Consider the following 25,904-nt stretch of genomic DNA (forward strand, 5'->3'; position numbering starts at 1 on the left):
TCAGCTTCCCACAACAGGATGCGTTATCTATTTGAAATATAATTAGTTGTGTTACAGAACTGGAGGAGATGGAGGTGATGGCTGAAAGGGGGTTTATGGCCTGGCTTATTTCTCATTGCAAAAGGATTAGGACTGATGTTAAAAATATTTTGAACTCATAATTCTTTCCCTTTAGAAATGTGCAAAACATTACATTTTTCTGGTCAATAATAGACTCACTCACTCACTCAATCACTCAACTGTGTCAGTGGGCGTTCCTCTTGAACCCTTAGAGAAGGCTTGACTGATGTCTGGCATCACTTTCTCTCCTCTCGTTCTTCCTCCTCTTCTCCTAGTCCTTCCTCCATCGCGTCACGCAGTGTCCTGCGGGATCCGGGAAATGATTAAGGAAGACAGTTTCAAATACCTTTCAAATCTCTCCCTGATGGCACTGCAAAGTAGGTGGGCATGGAGAATGTGGGAGTCGGTGAGGAGTATGCCAGTGTGCCTGGTAGAGACAGCAGAAAAGGTGAATACTGAGTGTATAGATGTGGATGTGCACGTACAGGTGTTTCCCTACATCTCTAAGAGTCATGCTGGTTGTTCGTGCATGGGAGTGCCCATTAGTAATTAGAGGAAACAAGTCTCTCCAGATAAGTGTGTTCAGGTTCATTTACTTGTGGTTGCAAGTATACCAATCTACATTTTCACCTGTAGTGCAAATGTGTGTGTGTGTTTGTGTGTGTAAGAGACACAGTGTAAGAACAAATTGAGCTCCTTTAGCAGAATATATAATCTCAATTAAATATGCGATATACTTCAGTATCTTGTTCACGGTGACATACATACATGGTCCCTCACTGTGACATGCTGCTCAGTGTGGCATGACAAGGTGTGTGCATGTGTGAATACATAAACGCGTTACAGTCTGTGCCTTTGTATGTGTACGCATGGGTCTGTGTGAGGGAGAGATAATGAGATCTTGTTCAGTTGAGGCCTGGTCTTGATCCCCAGAAGCCCTGGACTCATTTCAGTGACAAACCTCTGAACAGAGTGAATACGAAACTGAGCACCTCTGGCAAGCTTGGCATCAGAAGGATTTTAAACCTATGAAAGTCCAAGATGATAGTCTTTGATATCTGTAATGAGGGAACTTAAAAAACAACAACAACAACAACAACAACAAAAACCCAACTTTTTCTCAGGAGACAAGCTTTCTTTGTGAGATGGTGTACATTTTACAATTTAAAGAAATATGCCTAAACATAAAAGAGCAAGAGAATATCTGAACACATATGTACTACCATCTAGTATCATTTTTACCTGTGTACATTTTAATCAGTTAGGAAAATCAAGACTCTTTCATAACATAGTGTTTAGAAGTAATCAGCTATCACTTTTTTTTCATCATTTGGCTATTTGTTTAAGATGAGAAAACCTCTTATCGCTTTAACATGTGGCCAGAGACTGACACCATTATGTCAGCCATAGAGGTATGATGTCACCTATTGGTTTGAGGACTGGCATTTTGATACTGTCATTTTAGGATTTTGGCTGTAAAGACTTTTTTGTTTAAGCCAGATGTTGGAAAAAAGGTTGGAGTCCAAAGGTAGTAGCTAATGCTTACACGCTTGGTTGTAAAACTCCATTGATTGTATTTTTGCATTGCTAATTAGTAACAGTTTAGTACAATTTCCCTCTACAGTACAAAATTGGGGCACAAACCTGTGTGTATTAGTAGAAATATTATTGGTGCTTGCCAAAGAAATGCAGAAAAATTCAGCTTTTTTTGACATTTCAGAACATGCTAAGAATAGTTTCAGTGTCTTCCTTCCTATCTTTTTGTCTTCCTTTGCTTCCTCTTTCCCCTTCCTCTCTCTAGCCTTTCCACGCCTGTCAGCTAGCTTTACCAAGTAAGTTAGCCAAAGCTATCAATGTTCCCTTTTCTTTTCGGCATTGTTCAAACTAAATGGAAACAAGGTAATTAGCTTGTTACAATTAAAGCGAGACGAGCGGATGAATTGTAATCACCCGCAATGGAGTTCCTGCTTTCTCCCCTGCAGCCTCCAACAGGCCAGCTGAGCTATCCTCATTTGCATAATTAAAATATACAAATGATAATGGATTTTGTAGTCAATGTCCAGAGGCTGCAGAGGCAGGGATGAGAAGAAAATATGAAATCACAATAACAACCACACTGGTGTTTGCCTAGAGGGGAGGAACGGGGGGGTAGGAAAAGAAGGAGATGGGAAGAAATGGAGAATACGAGACTACTGGAAAAGATGGAAAGAGAAAGGAGGATGTGAAGATAATAGGGAACAAATGAGTGAGAGAAAAGGCAGCCCGAACATCACAGAGAGCAGAATAAAGGTGAACCAATTACATTTGCAAATAGCACATGCCTGGCCTTGGCCTGTGATGCCCTCCCTCTGGGGAAGCCTTTCGCCTGATTACATGAAATTGGGATAGAATTAAACATCTAAGAGTTGTCCTAAGACAAACCAAAATGAAATTAGAACCCGACTTCTTTTTTACCTTGGAGCGCCACAGAGCCGCACGACAGGGAGGGAAAGAGAGACAGAGGGATTTTGCAATTAGGCGAGGGACAATGTCGGTGAAATTAGGCCTTAGAGCTGAGTTCTCTCTTTGCTCTTTTTCTCCCCCGCCCCTTCCTGGCTTTTTATCTAGTGTTCTCTCTTTTCACCATCAGAAAGTTCAGAGGCAAAACAGCTGTGATCCCAAGATGCTGATGTGGCAATAGACTTCACACATTCACAACGCCAAAGTACATTTGCATACACTCATGTTGTGGTTATTTGGCCTATATAGCAGCTTGGTGCACGACATTAGACTGTGCCGTAAGCGCTGGGCAAGGCCTCAAAACAAGTGAATAGCTCTCCAGCCACCACGCAAACTTCTTTTTCCACTACAGTAAATGTTTGAGGCAGAGGTTATTATGTAGAGAGGGCTCCTCTTTAAAACACGAGTGTTATTTTCTGGTCAAAAAAAAAACAAAAAACGGGGGGGTGGGCAGTTTAGGGTTTGACTAAATTCCTCTCTGCCTCGCTCTCAGTTTTCTTTTGTTTTTGCATTCTCTCTGCCATCTCCACCTTGAATAAATGTAAAATAAAATATATAAATAAAATAAAAGTCAGACCTTTTACTCAGGAGATCATCAAATTACAGCAAGACACATTGTTATTATTATACAAATAATACAATAAAATGTGCACATATTGTCTCTTCTCTTCCACTCCATTTACCAACCAATTCTGCTTTCCCACAGGGATCAAATGTAGTTCATTTAAATTGTAATCTGATCAAATCTAATCTGATCTAAAATGAACACGCATGCGATGCACTTCTCCTTCTCATTTTATTACCAACAACCTCTCTAAACATAATGACAAAACACAGTGTTCTTCACTGCCTTCCAGTCCAAATGAGCAGCATCTGTTCCAGATGCCATTATTCTTTTAAAAACCCACATGAGCACTGAGAAAAAAAAGTGGAAAAAAGGAAGATTTTTCTTAGAAGCTCACTTATAAAATAATCTGGCAAAAACTTCACTCACATATAGAGCGGCTCACGGAGCTCTTCTGTACAAATAATGCAATTTTTTCTCTGGTGTCTTGTCTATGGTTAAGTGATGGGGAGTTTTAAGTGCCTTAGTTACAAACGTCATAGTTGGGAATTATTATTATCGGGAAACAGGATGGGAAACTTGCAACCAGACGGGGAATACTAATTTCTTCCTAGCGACCAGTGGTTGCCAGCAGTGGCTAGGCCTGTTTGACTAGGGCCTAACTGAGTAATGACTTTTCAGTTTTTATGAAGGAACTTTGTTTTCCTCCTTTTTTGTTTGTTCTCTTGTCCTCTTTTCCCATCTTTTGCATTTCCCTGGATATTAACGTCCTCTTCATTGTCTCTGTTATGTTTTAACTACTTCTTCCTTTGTTTGACGCTATTCTCCCAAAAAACTGCATTAGCAGTGCGTATGCAATGTAATTAAATGCTTATTACAGTGTTGAAGGCTCTCTTTGTCCAGTTGTGTAACTCTGTGTCATTTATTCTATTCTTTCATCCTTTTATTTTCATTCTCTCACCTTATTTTCATTGGCACGCACGTCTTTCGACTCTTTTCTCACCTTCTTTTTCCTTCTCTGCAGCCTTTTTTTCTTTGTGCACATTGCCTTTCCTCTGAACTTTGCATTTCTCTCACTATGTCTCTTCACACCATGTCATTTAACTCTTCATTACTTTCTCTTTGTGCTTTCATTAAGTGCAGCTCCCTCAGTCTTTACATGTGTTTTCATATAATTCTGTCTGTGTGGTTCCCTGTTTACATCGCTGCCCCCCCCTCGCCTCATCTTTTGGTATTTGTGTGAGAGTGAAAGCAATAACAGCGGCAGAGCTGTAAGTAAATAATGAGAAGTAATCAAAGTTAATGGAACCCAATGGGAGCCACAGCTTCTGTATGTGGCAATAATCTCATTTAGAGAGAGAGGCAGATTTAGTGGATAATTGGGGCCTAAGTATTCACCGAATCCCTTGCTAACTAACTAACTAACTAACTGAGCTGCTGATGCCCGTTTTGTTCACGGCAACACAGATGGAGCACAAACAATGAAGAGACGTTTGATGTACTCTTTCATATTGGCCAGTCTTCTTCCTGCTCTGGTTTCTTTTCCTTTTTTGTTTTTATGTTATCCTCTGTCCTATTGATTACCTTCTCCTATTTTCATGATTTCTTTCTTTTTTCTTTTTTCCTCCTTTCTTTTATTTGGTCTTAGCTCATCACTTTGTCTCACATCTTTCCATCATCTCTTTTCCTCCTTTCCTCCTTTCCATTATACATTTTCCCTTCTTTTCACCCTTTCCTTTCAACTACTTTATTTTCAATTCCTTATGAATTTTTCTCATTTTGGCGTTTCTCTGTCGCAGCTTCCTCCTTTCTCACTACCTGTTCTTACTTTTCCATACTTCTTTGCTTCACCCCTTTAATCTGGTGTATTCATTTCAGTTTTTTCCTCTAATCCAATTTTTCTTGTTACCCTTATTGCCTTCTTCCCTTCCCTCTCATCCTTATATAGTCCTCTTTTCTCTCACATGAATTTCTTCTCCTCTAACATTTTTATCTTGGCCTGTCTACTAATTCTCCTTTCTTCTCACCCTTTCCCCTTCCTATAAATGTGTCTATGACATAAAGAAGGATGGGCATGTACAAAGTGTGTGATGGAGTTAATGAAGGATGCTGTCAGTTTCACAGCAGGGTTGTACTTGCTCTTGGGAAAGCTCAGCATGCTTTGATCCAGGTATGTGTGTGGGTCTGTGTGTCTGTGTTCATTTTTTTTGTGTTCCTGAATCTGAATTGTCTAAATGTCATTACCGAACAGCAATCTGTGCGTGCTGCTTTCCTCTATGGCTACCAGTCTTTAACCCTCAATTTGATAAGCAACTCAAATCATTTACCTAGCATGATGACTGGACCACTGCCAAAATCGCCCTGTATCATTCTCACATGTTTTTCTCCTCTGCATCTGTATAATTAATCTTTCTCTCTTTCTCATCTTGCTCTTTTTCTCTCATCACACTTCTTGAGTCCGTTCCATCCTTTATTGGCAGGAATCTCAAATGAACAGTATTAACCAAGGATCTAAATACAAAAGAAAATTAACGAGAGAAATAATTAACAAACAGATAAAACACAAACCATGTGATTTCCCCACCGTCTCTTTCATCTGTTTACCCATTTCTATAATTTTTTATTTGCTTCTTAACGTCTTATCTCCATTTTTTTTAATTTAAAGACTGTGAGTAATTTACTACGATTGCTTCAAGTTTAGATGATTCAAAACAACAAACACTAAGCCTAAGAATTTTATGAAGTGATCTTGAGCAATAGTTGAAGTCTAAGTCTACACTTAACACACAACCTGGAAAAGAAAAGATTTCAGTTGTACCTTTAGGCATTTTATTACTAGACGCCAGTTGCAAACGTGCATAGTTTGTTCCCATCACAGAATGACAAACATAACATAATACCAAAGGGACTATTAATCAAAAACTTGGCATATCTCAGCATGCTTAAAAAATACAGAGGAAACTGGACAAAGTGAACAAAAGAAGAGGTGACAGTCTTAAAAATTATTTAAAATCAGTGGAAACAGTTCTTAGTGAGAACTTAATTTGGAAGTTTTTGTATGTCAAGAGAAACGTACAACAGTGAGTTTGCTTGGGAGGCTCTGTAATAGTTTGGGGCTGAATGTCAGCCAGCGGTGGCATTTCATTAGTAACAGCTTCATTTTGTAGTATGACAATAATCTCAAACAAACCACCAATGCAGTAAAAGTATACCTGGAGAGAAAGAAAAAACACACAAACGCACAGTGGACCTCTTTCACACAGCCCAGACCTCAATGAAAGCATGGATCCTCTTGACTGAGAAGGGAATTAAAGGCAGATAACATCCAAGTTAGAGCTTTAAATGTCCTTTAAGAAGCCTGGAGAACTATTCCCAAAGACAACTTTAGACGACTAGAGATATTAAAAAAGAAGCTTGCCTAAGAGAGTTCAGGATGTATTCAAGAATAAATGTGGGAGTACCTCATCACCAAATTGACTTTCCAGATTGTACAAACTCTGTTTTTGGTTTTTATACAGTATTTCCATGTATGTTGGCACATCTCAATAAATTGCTGGACCCATTTTAAATTTTCCTAGAAAAACATAAAGACGGGAGGCGTTTTGCACACTGTACTGTATATTAAGTAAGAGTCAAACTCCTCATCTTGTGGGTAATTAAATCTGCAACTCTCAAAATAGTAGTCCTTTGCTTTTGGCCAAAACCATAGAGTCATTACTGTAACAGGTTCGCCCTGTTTTTAGTTTGATCATTTAATGCTGTCACATTCTCATCAAGCAGAGTAATTTTTTCAGGGTGCCAAAAGGACTCTCAGGTCAGGTCACATATTTAAAAGTGCAATTTATAAAGGCTTCTGACTACATTTAATATTTTTAAGTATGGTATTTCCACAGTCGATTATGGGTGTATGCACTCGGCGTGTGTGAATTCATGGCCACGTTGGTGTGTATATGTGGACAGCTTAAAGCACCACAGCAGGATAAAGGCAGACTGTAAAAGATGTATTTAATCTGAAGATATTTGACTCTGGTTATTTTTACTTACCATCACTCGGTATTAAAAAGCACAGTTACAGTTATTATATGGTCAGCAGGGGTGGCGGAGGACCCAAGGAAGGCAGGAAGTAGATTAAAACAGCTGTTTAATCAAGGAGTGCAGACACACATAGACATATAGAGTGGTGACTGCAAAGTCACTTGTATACCAGGTAGATACACATTGTACAGGTACACATTTAGATACCATTACACATGTTGTGTAAATGTACCCCTAGAATTGGGTCATCACTCAGAGGTATAGGCAGGATTGTTTGAATATATCTCAGGCCTCCAGAAGCAAACCCAGGGCTTTAGTCCACCATTATATAAATGAGCAGGATAAGACGCTTAGAAATTATTTACACACACGGCAAGAGAGGATTAGGATCAACCCCTGCCCATCCCTTAGCCTTTTGGTTTCACCGTGCCTTGCTTCTTTCCTATACACTATTTTCTTCTCTAATTTTCAGCAAACCAAAACTATGACATAACTGTAAAAACAAAACAATCAACAAAACGTTTATTTAAAAAAAGCAATTCATCTCATTTTTAAGAATAAAACAGTATCAATTTGATAAACGCAAGCCTCCAAACAGTGCAAACAGTATCACTCTGTGAGTCGGAGAGTAAATCGACCTCTGCGTCTGAGTACTAACTAGAGCAACAAGTCATGCTGTCAGAGGTCCTTATTGGCTCATTTAAATACCGCTCAGGTGTAATTGGCTGGCAAATTAAACTGTCATTATTGGACAGGCAAAGAGGGGAAAAAAAGCATGGAGGAGTGACAGGACAAAATGGCTGCCATTCTCCCATGGGAAAACATTGAGAAATAGGGGAGACAGACATACGCACACACAGTAACACACAGAGACTTCGCTCTGAACTGTGGCGCATGAATTCTGTCAGAAGTGCAAAGTGATAGTCATGTGAAAAGTTACAATTTTGACTGTACGCTCATCTTATTTCGTTCTTTATTGAGGACTGTGCATGTGTTGCTCCAGAAATATTTTACATACGGTCTATGTGCGGGGGAAACAAGGCTCAGTTCTCTCTGATATGCAGTAAATGCCCTTGGGGAGAAAATGACAAACTTGTACAGGATACAAATAGCACAAAGTACAAAGTAACGTGTTAATGTATAATCTCATTACAGTTTTCAGCAATACAGTAATGTAACATGTTACTGTACTTACTTCAGTAATCACTAATTTGATATTTCTTCAGTGGTCTTCAGTTATCTGCATGCCGCTTGGATCGAAAGACAAAGCAAATCAAACAGTCCTTTTTTCTTCCTGTGTACTTGTGCAACAGTCAGCTAATTACAGTTCATGTGTAGAAGAAAGGGAAATGTTTTATTGCACAAAAGGACATGAACATGCTGTAAAGTGCAACACACGTCCAGGAGAGAAACAGAGGCGTTATACTGCTAACAGAGCTTTGTCTGTTTTCAAACATCTGCACGGACAGCATGCTAACGCAAAGCTAGCCAAGAACCCAGAGTGATAGTAAAGCTGAGTGAATGCTGAACCCGCCCAGCAGCCAGAACTGGAACTTTTACAGGTAACAAATGAGCAAACTTGAAGCCTCTGCTTCACTGTGGTGATTGCTTTGAAATCTCTTTAGACTGGGTTTCATCTTTGCTTTGTGTTGTCAACTTTGTGTTCATATGTGTCCTCATTAGGTTGTTGGTGTGTGCGACTGAAGCCCAAGGTTTATACTGCTAACTGGTAATTATGTTTCAGAATATTTTACGGAGTAATGAAAAGAGTAGTGGAAGAAATTCCAGTAATTAAGTAACGTAGAATAAGAATAATGTGTAATACATTACGTTTTTTTGAGTAATGACCCAAACACATACAGGCAGCAACTTCAGAGACTGAAAAATGAAGCTAACACAGAATTCCCAAAAATTCCTAAAATGGCCATCTGAGGCTGCCTCCAAAAAGGAGTTAGTCCTCATGGATGACCTTTGATCAAATACTCAACGTCACAGAAGAAGAAAGCATGTTTACTGCCTAAAAAACATGAACAAATCAATGAACGAATAATTTACTGAATAAAATAATTGTACTAACAGAATGCCAAGATGTCTATGCAGGGAAATCCTAGTATTCTGTTAGTATAGTCAGTATAGTATAGTAAGTATACCCACCTTCCACTTCATTAGACACATCTGCTCAACTTCTCATCAACACCACTATCTAATCAACCAATCACATTCCAGCAACTCTGTAAAACATGGTCAAGAGGACCTGTAGATGTTGTATCATATAAACTGTAATCAGTTTGAATTTTTACAGGCTCACCAAAAATAGACAATAGAAGATGAAAAATGCTGTCTGGTGTGACGAGTTTTGATTTCTACTCTGACAGTGGTAGGTTCAGAATTTGGCAAAAGAAAACATAATGAATAAATTTTGTGGTTCCAGTGGTGGTGCTGCTACTGGTGGTGTAATTGTTGTGTGGAGTTTTTTTTTTTGGCACACTGAGCATTGTTGCTGACCATTATCCCTTTCTGACTACAGTGTACCCATCTTATGATGACTGCACCGTTTGGATGAGGCTGAATAGGAGGTTCAAATCATGGATGTGCTGCTGATATTTCTGCAGCAGCTGTTTGATGCTACCATGCCAATATTCACCAAAGTCTTGGAGGAATGTACAGTAACGTTTACATATCTATGCCATGAAAGACTTCAGATAGCTCTTAAGGCTAAAGGGGGCCCAACCCTGTACTAGCAATGTGTGCCTAAGAAAGAGTCTGGTGAATATAAATGTTAGCACAAATTAGCAGGTATTTGTGCCTGTGTAATCCACCCATATAACTACAAATGCACCTTGCTATCCAAGCTAGCTAGTGTCAGATCACAGCTTAGTACTCCACTGTCCATTGGCCGCTCAAGGTTCAGAAAACAAACAAACAAGATGCAAACAGTCACAGTGACCGCACTTTTCATACAGTTATTTATACAATAGATCATTTTCACTAGCTGACCTAGTGTGGGCTGTACCACTGAGAGGGAGAGAAACAAAAAAATAAAATCAGTTCATACCCTGCATATCATTTTTTGTCTCTGTAATAAAACTGATGGATGGACAGTGACCAGAGCTTCTGCAGGTGAACCTTGACCTCAGGGAGTATATATGAATGTGTGTTTATGTGAGCATGTCTTTGTGAGTCTGGCCCATCTGTGTGTCCTGTTAAGAGCCCCTTTCTGTTTTTGCCCTCTTATTCTGACCCACATCCTCAGCGGTCAACACAGAGAGCACTCAGGCCCTGGGGAGGAGCGTGTCTCTATTTCTTTGTGTGTGTGTGTGTTTATGAGTTTCAGTACATGAAGGAGTGAGTCTTAGGAGGGCAGCTATACACACACACACACACACACACACACACACACACACACACACACACACACACACACACACACATACAAAAACATACACAGTTTTTCATGATCTCATCAATGGATTGTGAATACAGTATTAACGATGGCTGGGCAGCCCCTGGCCACTACTTACTGAATCAGATATGTGACATCTGATATGGCTTCAATTTGAAATCCATTTGTAATGCAATATAGCGGTGTACTTGATGTGAGGGTCAGGACCCAAAGTTGGGTCACTGAAAGATCATAATAAGTGGATGGCCTCAAATAACAATTCACTCTTTTTTTTTTTTTCATTTGAAAGCACATACGTGAGTGCTATACTTCTAATTCTGCATTTGCCTAAATGCTAAAGCTTGTATGTTGAGGTTTCATGTGTTCTTTTTTTGTCAACCAACTCATATATTGGTAATGCTTTGTCAGCTCTAAACTGCAAGTAATACTATTATAATATTGTTCTTTAATATCACCACTATCACAACAAATATAAGCTGGGTGTCCTATCTTTTCCTGAGACGCTGTCCCAATCAACTCTTGCACTGATAACTGATATATCACAGCTTTAAAGTTATGATAACAATCAGCTATGATTTCTAAAAGTCTTAATTTTACTCATAAATTGTCTTCTCATGTAAAGTCCAGGCCATTGTTTTGTGTTTGCAGTTTTCTTCTGCAGCATCAGGGATAAGCTTCCAATGACTCTGGCACCCTCAGCTCACAGTGGAACAACAGTGGTGATCACTGCTCAAGGCAGCTCCTGTTCATGGTTACTGTTGTGGAAATTGACATAATTTCTTCTTTAATTTTCCCTAAAGAGATTTTCCCAGTCACAAATGTGACTAACGGTGCTCTAGGCTACAGTTCAATACAATGTCATTATTATTTGCAAACAAATACAAAATTGAAGGTTCATGTAGGGCGTTAAAAATGTGCCTGACTGTTGTGTAGTAATTACATGACTTGTAGTTTTGTGCCTGATGTGTCTGGATGACGCATGTAGAGGTGTCAGCAGGGAGCACAGAATGTTTTGCCTCACGCTATCTTACTATTAATGTAATATATGACATATTGCCAACTGTATTCTGCTAATGACATGGTCCGGTGAACCATCTGTCTGGGGAATGAAAGGACAACAGACATTAGAACGGCTGTCAGAGGTGATGCACACACTAATAGAGATAGTGTACATGTGCGCAGACACACATAAAATCAGACACAAGCACACAGGGTGCCATTAAATGCTATTTAGGATAGAAAGGGTTGGCTGGTGTGTGTTTTGGTGCGCAAAGCTCAAACAAATGGATTCAATCCCTTGACGAACTGTGTATTCATGTGTGCGTGTGTCTCTGTCTGCGAGTTTCAAAGCCCCATGCCCCTGTTGTGACATCATCTATGAATGTCATAATTGAGGGTCGGTAAATTGCCGTTTTTCCCTGCTCAGCGTCGCCCCATGTGTCAATACCGAGGTTCAAGGTGACGGAGCGGATCAATACTCAGAGACAGGAGCCATCCGCTGAATTTACAGCCCAGTAACAAGAGAGCCATGAAACGACGCTGCTGTAGCCTTCAGCAAGCTGCTGGACGAGACTGCAGCGCTGCCAGCGAGCATTTGTCAAACATGCACACCAGTGATTCTCAGAAGACTTTTGTGTTCTTGTTGTTTTGGGAAATAATTTTAGTTTGAGTCTTGCATCAGTCATAGCTATGGGCGGTGTTCTGGTTGTGTTTGTTGTGAAAGTGTTTTCATCTGAATGAATAAAAGGCCATTTCAAAAGGAGATATTCTGATTTATCATAGAGGGAAGAGCACAGGTGAACTAATAACATTACCAGTGGCTCTGTTCCATTTAGTTGTCTTAGTGAGTCATTTCTGTGAGCCAGCACAATACAACGCAATAGCACTAATATATATATATATATATATATATATATATATATATATATATATATTAGGGGTGCAACGATACACAAAATTCACGGTTCGGTTCGGTTCGATACTTTGGTGTCACGGTTCGATATTTTTTCGATACAAAAAAAATGTTCATGCCTTTTTAATTTGTCATTTATTAAAATTATAAATATATATTTTAACTCAAAAGTACAGTTTTTAAATTTAACCCTAACCCTTGTGCGTGTTTTTTATTTTGACAGCGAATGCGCACCTGCGGACCACTTATGTGCAGCCCTGGTTATTTAGCTCGTCATATTGCAGCCACAGAAATTCTTTTGTCCATGAAACCATAAAGCTGCACTTTCTTTTTGCCTTATAGTCTGATTTGTCATAACTTCTCCGTTTTGTGGTAAGCTTTTCTTTGGCTGTCACTTCTTCACCCTGACCTATCTTATTTGGCTCAGCAGAACTAAAATATATATCCTGCTGCTTTCACACACACACACATAACGGTCAGCGATTCTCTGCGCGATCAACCTCTCACATGTTTAAGCTGCAGGAGATTTCACTTGTCATGTTTGCATAGTAAGCTAACGATTAATAAGACGATGTCAGAGGAATTGGTGCACAAATTATCATCACTCACAGATCAGTGCTGTCGCTCTCTATACACAGTTCGCACGATTGCAAAGTGAAAGCAAAAAAACAAGCGCAAATTCAAACGTGATTTCAATATGTCACATATTGACAGTGGCTCACCGATGCCAATGACATAATTACCCAGCTACATTTCTGAAAGAATGCAAAAGCATTGACATATATTTTTCCTTCCTACAATAGCCCGACGGGCAGGGCAGAGATAGATTTTGGTACCCCGACTGAAAAAATCGCTAGCTCCGGGACGTCGGGCTAGCGATATTGCAAGCCCTGTATCTGATTGAGGAATCACTCATCTTTGGAAAAGAGAGTTTATTACAGAGAAATGTCTCTTTCCAAAATAAAAGCTATACTATCCGCTTCTTCTGGGCTATATTCTCAGCAGCATAAGGAGAATCATGTGCTAACAGCTGTCTAAATGACTCGGCTAAAGTTAGTAGCATGCTTGTTGTTTTTGTCTTTGCACTAGGATGATGTCGGCGTAAATGTGCAGTCATATTCGTTGTGTTCCCACTAGTGCTTTCAGGTTAATCTCGTTGAAATGACCTTAACGCCACAACACGGCAAATCTCCGTTAACGAGCTACCGCCGATCGCCCCGTGCATGGGGCTAGACGGCCAACACGTTAACGAGCTAACTGCGCTAACACACTAGCTCCCACCCATGTAATTGAGCATTGCATGGCACATCCAACATACTGTTTTACTTTAGTTCATGACTCGCTTACCTTCAGGGTCATACGTCACATGAAAACCAAAATAATTCCAAACGCCAGATCTGAATGAGGGTGGGGGAGGTCCATGTTGTAAGGAGAGCTTAACTTCTGTCTTGCTAGCTTGCCCTGCGCTCTTCCTTCTGACTATGCTGTCTGTGTTGAGCGCTCAGTGGATCTGCGGGTGACAGTGCAGCCTAGGCGGAGTAGTCGAACGCAGATTCACTGAGCGCTCAACACAGACAGCCTCGTCAGAAGGAAAGTTGATAAAATAAATTACAAATGTTGTATTGTTCGATACATATGCGTACCGAACCGAAAGCACTGTATCGAACGGTTCAATATCGATAAGAATATCGTTGCACCCCTAAAATATATATATAAAAAAAAAAACACCCAGCACGCCCCTGCGGGCGGTTTATCCTTCAAGCTCGGGTCCTCTACCAGAGGCCTGGGAGCTTGAGGGTCCTGCGCAGTATCTTAGCTGTTCCCAGGACTGCGCTCTTCTGGACAGAGATCTCCGATGTTATTCCCGGGATCTGCTGGAGCCACTCGCCTAGCTTGGGAGTCACCGCACCTAGTGCTCCGATTACCACGGGGACCACCGTTACCTTCACCCTCCACATCCTCTCGAGCTCTTCTCTGAGCCCTTGGTATTTCTCCAGCTTCTCGTGTTCCTTCTTCCTGATATTGCTGTCATTCGGAACCGCTACATCGATCACTACGGCCGTCTTCTTCTGTTTGTCTACCACCACTATGTCCGGTTGGTTAGCCACCACCATTTTGTCCGTCTGTATCTGGAAGTCCCACAGGATCTTAGCTCGGTCATTCTCCACCACCCTTGGGGGCATCTCCCATTTTGACCTCGGGACTTCTAGGTTATACTCGGCACAGATGTTCCTGTACACTATGCCGGCCACTTGGTTATGGCGTTCCATGTATGCCTTGCCTGCTAGCATCTTGCACCCTGCTGTTATGTGCTGGATTGTCTCTGGGGCATCTTTACACAGCCTGCACCTGGGGTCTTGCCTGGTGTGATAGACCCCAGCCTCTATGGATCTTGTACTCAGAGCTTGTTCTTGTGCTGCCATGATTAGTGCCTCTGTGCTGTCTTTCAGTCCAGCTTTGTCCAGCCACTGGTAGGATTTCTGGATATCAGCCACCTATATATATATATATATATATATATATATATATATATATATATATATATATATATATATATATATATATATATATATATATATACATACATATATATATATATATACATATACATACATACATAGTACTATTGTATACGTACATTTGTGTAGCCTAAATTAATAGTAATGTCTTTAATCAAAATAAAACGTTAATTACTGTTGTTATCCATGAATTTTCATTTTTTACTGTTTTACAAAAAAAGCTGGAATATATTAAAGCACATAATATTTTTTGATTGTGTTGGTAAATGACAATTTTACTATGCAAAATGAGTTTGAGTGGTTGATTTTTTGTCCTCTCAAAGAGGTTTAGTGTACTGACTAAAAATGTGTCTACTGAATTCAGCGAATTTAGTAATTTTTCAATTTTCACCCTGTTTAAAAATTTTCAATTAAGAGTTACGTTGAAGTTTACAATTTCCAGTAACCTTTAAACTAAAATAAAGCTAAATTAAACCCAGTCATATCCCTTCTGCAAAAGTTTTAATAAATTAAACGCATGTAACGATAAAGATACTTACTGTTGGTGTAATTTTCCTGAAAAGTAAGAGCTTAATGTTTGTTGTTAAAATTCCAAAACTATTGCAAAATATTCTCTGAGGTTAAAAAGTCATAAAAGCCTATTTATCTGCTACCCATTGGTGCACTATTTATACATCAACTGCAGCCTTTTCTCAAGAGAATATAATTAAAATAAGAGTTGTTTTGTGTGTGTCTGTGTGCATGTGTACCCACTACAAATTCAAGTTTATTATTTTCTTTAAGTAGCTTAAAACAAAGGAATGAAAGCCATACAGTATGTCTGTGAGCATCAACCAAAAAAGTCAGTATTGTAAAATTCAGATGCATGTGTGGGTGTATATGCAGACACTTCTCTATTTATGAATTTATCACAGCAGCTACAGTGTCCAGCAGGCATGTCACAGTGATAGTAGGTGAGCTGTGAAGGTGACGAAGCTTGCTGTGTGTGTATGCGTTCCAAGTGATGGATTAGGTTCATTTCCAATGTAAGCCGTCTCTTGTGAAAGTGAGTGAAAGTGTGTATGCTTGAACATAAGCAGCAGGAGGGAGTGTGTAAGTGATGTGTGTGTCTCCTGGACAGAGAGAGCATGCGTTTCTGTTGCCTTGACTCTATTTATATGTGCCTTTACGTTCACGTGCATGTCTCTGACTGCGTGTTTCTGTGTGACAGTAGCTGAGGGATGGGTCCAGCATAGCGTGTAGTATAGCAGACAGACGCAGGGTTTCTGTGGCCAGGGGCAACAGCGAGGTGTGTATACAATCAAACATGTGTTGACAGGTACGATGGACATCACACTTTTATGATGACCTCCACGTGATTCAGTTGACACTGCACAACCAGGCAGCGCAAACACACAAACCGAACAAATGTCCCAGTTTTTAATTTACTATAGAAAAGCACAGAAAAATTCTACTTAAAGATTAGAGTGGTAACATAAAAGAGTGCCCAAAAAAGAGCAAGTGTATACACCCTACACCCTCACCCTTTAAAAAAATACAATAAAATGTAGTAACAGCCAGGTTATTAAATGCATACACTCTGGACCTTTTTGGAGATTTTGTGCATCACTGAATTCAAAACTGAATCCATCAAATAAGTCCTAAGATCTGTGCACAGTGCATGATCACTAACACTAAGCTTGAATGGGCAACAAACCAATTAGTCATTTTATTGCAGCACCACATTATTTTTAAGGCAGAACTGCACATTAGCATACAATATCTGAGATGTTGGTAATTGCAACCAGCGGGTTTTGCTATTTGCAAACTATGAAGAACTTTTCATGTCATGGGCAACACTTGATGGGGTCAGTCCCATGTCCAAGAGCTCTTTACATATGTGACCTGGGAACAATATTTACTGGAGTGATTTGGTCACCATGCTTGAATGTAAATGAGCAGTTAACTAATAAAGTGGCCGATTTTTTAACAGTTTGGTTTGGGTAACAACTTGATTGTTACCCAGTAAGTTTGCCCAACTTTGGCTTTGTTTTAAACAAACTTTTCCGTCTTGTGCCTTTCAGAACAGCCAGTTCACTGAGTGCTCAAAACACAGCCGTGCCAACTGCGAGCCGTAGAGTTGATGGGCTGTCATTTATGGTTGTGCTAGTTTATCTCCTCTCCCGTGTTCTCTGTTTCACCGCTCTGCTTCAAACATATGTCACTGTTTGTCATCTCTTTTCAAATAAAGATAGTATCGTTAAAGTAAATCTATTTGGAAGATGCAGTATAATATTTGCTATTTATGTAAATTGATTCAAAGGAGTCAAACGGACTCAAAAAAAAAAAGAATTCCCAGCATGTCTGTTTGTGTGCATATGTTGGTGTATGTATGTGGATATGTTTATATGTGTTCTGTGTGTCTCTGCATGTTTTCTGCATCTTTTTTGTTGTCCCCTTGTGAGTCCAAAACAAGGTAAACGTGTAATAATAACATCTTCAGAATATATCTCCCCGTCTTTCTCCCTTGAGCAAACCAACCCACACCATACACACCTACTCCACACCTCCTCCCTGCCTCCTCCCCGTGGCAGTGCAAGGAGCGTCCGGGTGTGAAATGTAAAAGGGAGAACGCTGTCGTTCAAACTGTCCCAACCACCAGTGTCTCCTGCTCTCGTCCTCCCTCACGCTCTTGCTTTCTCCTGTGGCGACTCTACCTCATGTTTGTTTCTTACTCTCTTTCTCTGTCGCCATCTATCTTTCTCCTCCTCTCTTTCCTCTCTCTTTCTCAGGTGGGCTTGCTGCTGTAGGTTGCAGGTGCGTGGGACCCCTCAGCCAATGAAAAATGAGTGCCTTTGCTCACTGTGACTTTGATGAACCTCACCGTGCGTCAGCCTATCACTCTTCTCCATTTGGCTTCCCCCGAAAAAAACTGCCCTGCGACACACATATACGCAGTTTGCACACACAAAAGTGGAGAACGGTCTTGACCAAATATTTGTCTTGTTGAAGGAAGAGGCTGTGCTTGGCTAAATGTGTGGTCAAGAGTGCCTTTTTGTCTGTGTGTGCACCTGTGTGTGTGTTTGTGGACAGATCTATTAAAGCATGATTTGACTTTGAAACTAAAAAGTCACTGAAGGTAAGTAAAGTTATCTTCCAAAACATGTACAAGGTTTGGAATGAACAATTCCTTTGTTAAGCTTTGTAGTTCATAAAAACGGAATTACATAGTTGCAGCTATTACAGGATTTAACTACCCCGACGTTTCTAATTTTCAGCAAATCTGGATGGGTGACTGTGAGGGTGCTGGGGAGCATCTCCCTCACTAAGTGATGTACGCACTCACGATGTCTGATAGGAAGTTTTGATTTTGTTATGCTTTTGTTTTGAAGTCCATTAACCTCTCTCTCTCTCTCTCTCTCTCTCTCTCTCTCTCTCTCAGTCAACTTCCTGAAGGCCTGAGTCATGGAGTGCACACATGATTATAGCCTAATGATGTTCACCTGAAAGGAGTTCTCCAATCAGTGGGTTGAACCATCTGATGAGAGCTGGGGGGGGATTTTCAGTTTGATTTGATTTAGTTAGTTTGGATATTGTTTAGCTGGGGGGTGTTTTGTAGCCGGGCTGTGGGGGACCTTTTAAATTTTATTGGTGATGGTATGACCAGCATCTATTTAAGGAGGAGTTTGTTGAGGCTCAGGTGGTTATTTCTAGATGTGTTGCCAGTGAGCATGACAAAGCCTCTGTACCAGAAAGAGGAAAGAATACATTCAAAGCTTTGAAAAACAATTGAAGGCTCGTGTGGTTGTTGTTTTTTTTCCATTTGGTACCCTTCACATTGCTTTGCTACCGCTACAGTGACTATAGGCAGGACTTTCACTACTAATGCCAGCTAACGCACAAACCCCTGTATATGCCCCATTTTTCCTCCTGCAGAAAACATTTCTAGATTTGCACATCTTTTGTGGAGATCAGTCCTCACATTTGTGTATGTGAGTCACAGATGTGTCTGTGATAACTGTTATGTGAGCAGCTATTAGAGTCAGGGGGCTAATCCCTCCCAGTTGGTCTCTAATCCTGTTCTAATCCCTTTAAAACTGTCTATCAGCCTCTTAGGACCTCTTCTGAGTTAAATCTTGTCAAGTTACACAACTGGAAAACACACACACACACACACACACACACACACACACACACACACACACACACACACACACCTGTACTACAGGAGTTTTAACGAGCCACATTTTCTTTTCTAAGTGAAACGATGAAATGAGATACCCTCCATTTGTTACATGAAATCATATCAATGTTTTCTCACAGCAGGTTATAGGTTTCATTCTTCCCTCATTTCTTCTTCTTTTCACTTGTCATCGTTGTTTGCTTTTTTCTGTATGTTGACCCCTGTTTTTAAAGAAGTAGATGTTTATACAATTAGATAATAAATGTCAAATATGTTGTGCTTCCAGAGGGATGTGGATAAATGCTTGAACGAATTAACTACACACCAGACCAGAGGTCATCGCTGTAGAGCTGAGAGGTGATCTGAAAAGGCATTAGCAGACATCATCTAAGGAAAGAATGAAAAAGAGATTTGTGTGTGTCTCTGTGCATGTGTGCTTGTGCAAGTCTCTCTTTTGGGACGTCTTTAGTTCATTAAGCTCGGAAAAATGTGTTTAAATCATCCTGCATTTTAAAAAATTTGTCTCTATAAAGGGGATTGGTTTCACAAGTCAATCAAATGTCAGTTCATAAGAATTTTAAAGTCATGCGTAGCCATGATGCACTACTGTTTTTTGTGCCACACATAGCACCACATTGTTGATTTTTGTACTTTTTTTTTGCAAATAATTGTTATAATGCATAAAGAAAGTACCCACTTTCATTATAGAAACATGTGTGCGCACACACACACACACACACACACACACACACACACAAACTCCCTTTAATCCTCTTGTTTCCCCACAGCCCTCCTGCACTGCTTCCCACACAAACACATTACACAAATGAAAAACAAGTGACAGGCTGGAAGAGATGGAGGGAGGGGGAGGAAGAGGGAGGGGGAGTGAGATTTTATTTAAGTGTTCTTGTAAGCCATCTAAGATATTAATGTTGCAAAGCTACTTATCAATATTTAAGAACATAAAAGGAGTGTGAGAGCGGGGTGTGGAGCTCTCTTTGTAGGGAGGGCAAATCAGCAGGGACCTGCACTATTGAGGTGTGTGTGTGTGTGTGTGTGTGTGTGTGTGTGTGTGTGTGTGTGTGTGTGTGTGTGTGTGTGTTTGCTAGAACCACAGAACAACAATCAGAGACAGGATAAAGTCAATCCGATAGTTAGAGAAGAGGAATTGCTCAGTTTCTGGTTCACTAAAAGCTTTCACACACACACAAACACACAAAGTGACTTCTGTTAAGTGATGGTAAATACAACTGCTAATGCCCCATAACCACAGCAAACTTATTTTATGTTGTGGTTAAAATGCACTGATTTATCTTTATGTGTGGATTCATGCATTCATGAATGTACATGTAAATGCATCCGCATGTTTTATGTCTATTCTGTCTGCACTTTTTAAAGTCAGACATGTCTTTACTACATATGTGTGCACAGGTATCAATGTTTATTTTTAATTTCCTTCACAAAATAGGAAAAGTTAAAGAATGAAACATTATGTATTTATGAAGAATCTCCATCTTATACTTGTATTTATTGTTGTCATGTATTTTCCTTATTCCAGCAGAATTTAAAGTTGCATTAAAGAACAAAGGTTAACAAAAAAAGATTGTTAAGCTAACTCTGTGGTTATACTGTCAACCACAAAGCATATTTTGTTTCATTAAAGAAAAATCATTTTATATTATTCTTATATTCAAATAAGGATAATACTTCAAACACTAAAATCCTTGCCCATATAACCAAAACAGTTATATTTCAGTATGGTTTTGCCATGTATTACTTCTTGAGGTGAAAGGTAAACAAAAACATTTTACTAGCTATATGTATCTATATACTAGCTATATAGATAGCACGCTGATGCTACTAGTTGATGGATAAGCATCTAAAAATTGAAAATACATCAAACTCTTACATCACAAGTCACTGCAAAAGATGAATAAGCTAATATTTACATAACTTTAAAGCCCATATGAAGCCTGGTTAGACTCAAAGTTCTCTGCATTTCTTGATATCTTTTTTGGCCAGTTCCCACAGTAACTCAATCCAGGTAGCAAATGTCTAAGCAGAACTGAACTAACTGAAAGATGTTTGTGAGTATGTGAGAGTATTATACAGTGACAGTGGTATGTATATGCATAAACATTTAACAATAGCATGATACAAAAAAATTCTCGAAAAATCTGGCATATGTGGTGCAAAGCAGGTAGAAAAAAGATATTTTAGTTCAGCTGCGTTTAAGAGATTAGATAGAAACCCTTCTTAGGTTGCCACTCATCAAATAAAAATAAATACATAAATAGACAACAGCCTCATTTGTCTAAAAAAAACTTTTTAAAATACAAGTAGTACTTTTTGACAAATACGTTAGGAAGTGAGCAGCAGTCCGCAGGTGTTGGCTGCTTCTGTAGCTGGACTACATTAGAGTGACACACACACTCACATACACGCACATCCACAGTGACCTCTGGACAGTGTTCTGTCATTCTGTGTCTTTTCATGTCATCCCTAGTGTTACACATCCAAAACAGACTCTGAACACAAACCAGTAAATGATTGCTGCAGGGTGGAAGTGGAAGTGTGTGTGTTTGTAAGAGTGACACATAAAACGGAAAAGGGAAAAAGATGTTTGTGGGTGTGTGAATGAGGGAACAGTGTGTAAGTGCATGTGTGTATGATGACCCAAGGCAGAGCTAGATGGATGAGTGTTCTGACCTCCCTACAGGGGTGCAGGTACGCTTATTTACACAAAGCACCCTTAGGTGTGTAGATGTGTGTGTGTGTGTGTGTGTGTGTGTGTGTGTGTGTGTGTGTGTGTGTGTGTGTGTGTGGGTGGGTGTGTGAGATACAAACCTCTGAACTTAGTCTTACAAAGAGCAACAGCCTTAAATACTAAATTACTTTTTTCTTCTTTTTTCTTTTGTTTGTTTTTTTATTCGCTGGCTGATCTTTTTTGGTGATTTTTTTTCAGTGACTTTAATAACACCACATCAGTATTACAAACTGTATGGTCACACATTTGAACAAGACCCTCTAAGACAGTTAAAAAATAATGAATGTCGAACCTCTTTGAAGGTACAATAAGGCAGCTGTGAATTTTTATTCACAGTCCCCCTTTTCAGAGTCTCAGAAGTAATTGGAAAATAATTTAAAATCCTTCTCCTCATATATAAGATCTTGAATAATCAGGCTTCATCTTATCTTAAAGACCCCACAGCACCATTCACCTCTTCACTCTTCATGTGTTTATACACCACTGTTACTCAACAGGTCGCAGCCGATGGCTGCACCTCTCCAAACCCACGTTCTACCAGAGGTTTTTTTCCTGTTGCCAGGTGCATGCTCATAGTCTGTTGATTATTGGCATTTTGTCTGTATTACTGGTTCTTTTGAAGGCCTTAAACACAAACAATAATCTCCACAAACTGAGATTCATAAAGAAATCTGGTGTGCAGCAATGTAGCTAACCTCCACCCTATCCTGTCACTGATTAGTTTTCTGTATTTGTGAAAACTCCCTTTTCCCTTTTAGCCTTTTTAGATTTAGCTTCTGTGTTATTGCAACACAACTTCTAAAAAACTTTTAGGAAACACTTTGACCTTCTGTGTGGTGACAGTGCTCACCACTGGGTGTGATAGACAGTGACTCTATTGCAGAGTTTTAAATAAAACTTGCAACCAAAATTGTTCTTAAAGCAGTTGATGCACTTATATTACATGAAAACGCCTCAGAAATGTGACAACACTTTTCCTAAATGGAAACGTAAACCCACACAAGTAATATCTGAAATGATGGTGTTATGTTTTAAACATAGTTAATATGGAATTTTTGGTCTCATTAAGTCTAATTGAACGTTTTGTTACAGATTTACATTTACTTCTGCAGCTCTGTAAATAAATCTGCCGCACTAACAATTTCTTTCACAAGTCAGCAGCAGCTTTCCTTCAGTTTTAAAGTATGTTTGAATAACAATCCTGTCCAATTTTTATACTGCAAGTGAGAGAAATGTGTTCTGCAGTCATAGAATCACATTGATTTGCCTCTGAAAGGTGAATAAATTGCTCATGTATTTTATGGAAACAGAAAAATCCATGCCTCTGTTTACAATGCTCGCTGCTCCTGTAAATCAGAACATAATCATATTGACTGATCCATTCCCTGGTTGTGAATATATACTACTGAGTGTGTGTGTGTGTGTGTGTGTGTGTGTGTGTGTGTGTGTGTGTGTGTGCGCACGCGCAGTGCGTAGTTGTGTGGGAACATGTGTACATTTGTAATATACTTGTTTGCATGTTTGCATTGCAATTGCACCCATTCGTCTTATTCTCACAAGTTTGTGTGAACTTGTTCCTTCATTTTATGTTAAATGTGTTCAGACAGGTATGCTTTGCCCCTGTTTGCATTTGTGTACAAGTGTTTACGTGCATGTGCCTTTTCCAGCCCGCGAGCGGGGTCATTTCTGTATTGACAACCTGCTTGTCCCTGTCATAGAGAGAACATGAGTAGAAAGGCCATTCTCATTTAGCCTGATAAAGCGCCCGTAACGTCATAATGACCTCTAGCCATTTATAAATCATACTTTAACATGAGGGAGATGGACCTCTAAGCGCTGACTGATTAAAGAATTGATCAGAATTACTCATTCATGAGTCAGAGAACTGGGTTTGCAGGATGCCAAGCACTTTCAAAACATTTTAAAGGTAAAGCATTCACATGGGAAATAAAACAGAGGTTATGATACGATAAATATTGTACTTTGGTTGTTCTTTTGCTTCATGTTGTTCTGACTTTATCTAGTGCATAACTTGTGTGCCTTTTTAGATTATTTTTTAAAATTCTTCTTTTCATCAATCTTTTATCCCGTCTTTCCTTTTATCACTGAGTCTAGCTCTCATTTTTCTTCCATCAACCACCTCATATTAATCTGCATAGGAACAATCAGCAGCTCATGTTTACTGATTCGCTCAATCAGCTATCAGTTATCCCTTGAGGTTCACGGTCCCCATCGACATCCCAGAAATGTGTGTGTGTGCGATAATGTGGACAAAGGAAGAAAATCCCAGGGAGAGCCGAGCTGAACGTGTTGATCGATCCTCAGCAATTACCAGCCAATCGAAATGTGATTTATTTCCCAAGGAATCATTTCAATATCAAGATTGCTAGCAAGCAGATGGGAGGGTGCGTATCTGTATCTGTGTGTGTGTGTGTGTGTGTGTGTGTGTGTGTGTGTGTGTGTGTTTGAAGGGAGATCCTTGTCAATAAACTACCACTTACTCCATTCTCCTTCCTGTATCCCTCTCTCAGCCCATCCATCTATTTAGTCTCCACACTCTTCCTTTGCTTTTTGCTCACTTCTTCTCTTCTTCTTTCCACTCGTACTTCCTTGCCTTCATCCTTAACTATGTCTGTCTTCTCCAACTCCCTCTTTTATGCATCTTTCCACACTATTCTCATTCTGCTTTTCGCTCTCTTCCTATGCAACCATTAACGGGCCACACTTTTCCCAGTGTTATGTTCCTGGTTCTCTCTAATATCGCTCCCTTCCTTTTAGCCTGTTCCCTTTCCCTCCATCCTTCTCCCTGAATGCAGCCGTCTCCAGTCCTCTTTCTCTCTGACTGCTCCCCTGTGAGGCTATCATTCTGAGGCCTTGTCAATACAATCAGTCAACCAAACAAAAAGACCAACTGACCAATTGAGGTATTTTGAGTCTTAATCCCCCACCTCGCCCCTCCTTACTGCCTTCCTTCGGTCACTTTCACTATCGCCTCCACCCCTCTTCTCTTCTTTTCCCCTTTTTTGCACTTAATTAAGTCACCAAGTGGCTGTCAGGAATAATTTTTTTGCTGCAGCAGGGGGCCGAGGGCCGCTGTAGTCTTGACATTTGATAATATTGCGTCTCCACGTTGATTGAAATTGATTTTGGGGGGAGTGAGGCCCCCTGCTCGCCACTGCCGTGATCGTTTGACAACTCTCAGCCAATCAGCCCCAAGGACAGCCCATGGACCCCCCCGCCTCCTTATCTTGGCAACTCATATTCCAACGAATGATGGCTGAGAGCCGGCTTGTGTGTGAGCGAGAGTGTGTGCGTCAGGATACCAGGGGTCAGACATCGAGTACCGTCGCAGGGTCATGGAACTGGCAGTCACATTTCCCATAAATCAGCTGGGCAGCGCAGAGGCACAGAGTGTAGAAGTCCGTTCCCTTATATTAAGTTGGCAATATTGTTTTGTGTAGGCAGCTACATTTGTGTATGTCCACAAATAATCCACACAGAAATTTAACTTCAGGTTTGTTTGTTTTTCCAGCAACCTCTGCCCCCTTTAGCTACGTTTTTCCTTTGCAAGCTAATAGAGGGTATAATGTTAGATGCAAATGACTGTTTTAATTGTTGCCTTATTAGTGGGGAGTGAGGGTATTAACTAAAGAACATCATGATGAAATGCCACTCAAAAGCAAGCTGCAGTCAGAATCAATCAAGGTAATTAATTACAAACGTGAAAACCACCATCAGTGTTTCTATAATGTTTACAATCCAACTTGCAGCGCTCTTGCTTGACTTCCCTCTCAGACTGCAGGCCCAGACCGGGAACAAGTGGTGGGTTTCCAACATGTTTTCTGCTATCTTTTTATGAGTTGTGTTCCCAGGGCAAAACGTAATAATTATTTTTGTAGTTTTCAAAGATAAAGTATTTTGGAACACCCTGCCTAAGGAGCATAGACCAGCAAAACAGCATTTTAAATTACTTGAAATGCTG

The 25,904-nt window shown here is 39.9% G+C and overlaps 1 long non-coding RNA gene across 1 annotated transcript in view; it reads right to left on the bottom strand.

The window, feature by feature from the left end:
• Positions 1 to 25,904, bottom strand: part of LOC143419696 (uncharacterized) — a 77,901-nt gene continuing 51,997 nt past the window's right edge. The window contains exon 3 of the long non-coding RNA XR_013099708.1: positions 1 to 363. This is a non-coding gene — a long non-coding RNA (uncharacterized LOC143419696). The remainder of the gene's footprint in view (positions 364 to 25,904) is intronic.

The sequence above is a fragment of the Maylandia zebra genome, linkage group LG7, assembly GCF_041146795.1.
Source record: "Maylandia zebra isolate NMK-2024a linkage group LG7, Mzebra_GT3a, whole genome shotgun sequence".
Taxonomy (NCBI): Eukaryota; Metazoa; Chordata; class Actinopteri; order Cichliformes; family Cichlidae; genus Maylandia; species Maylandia zebra.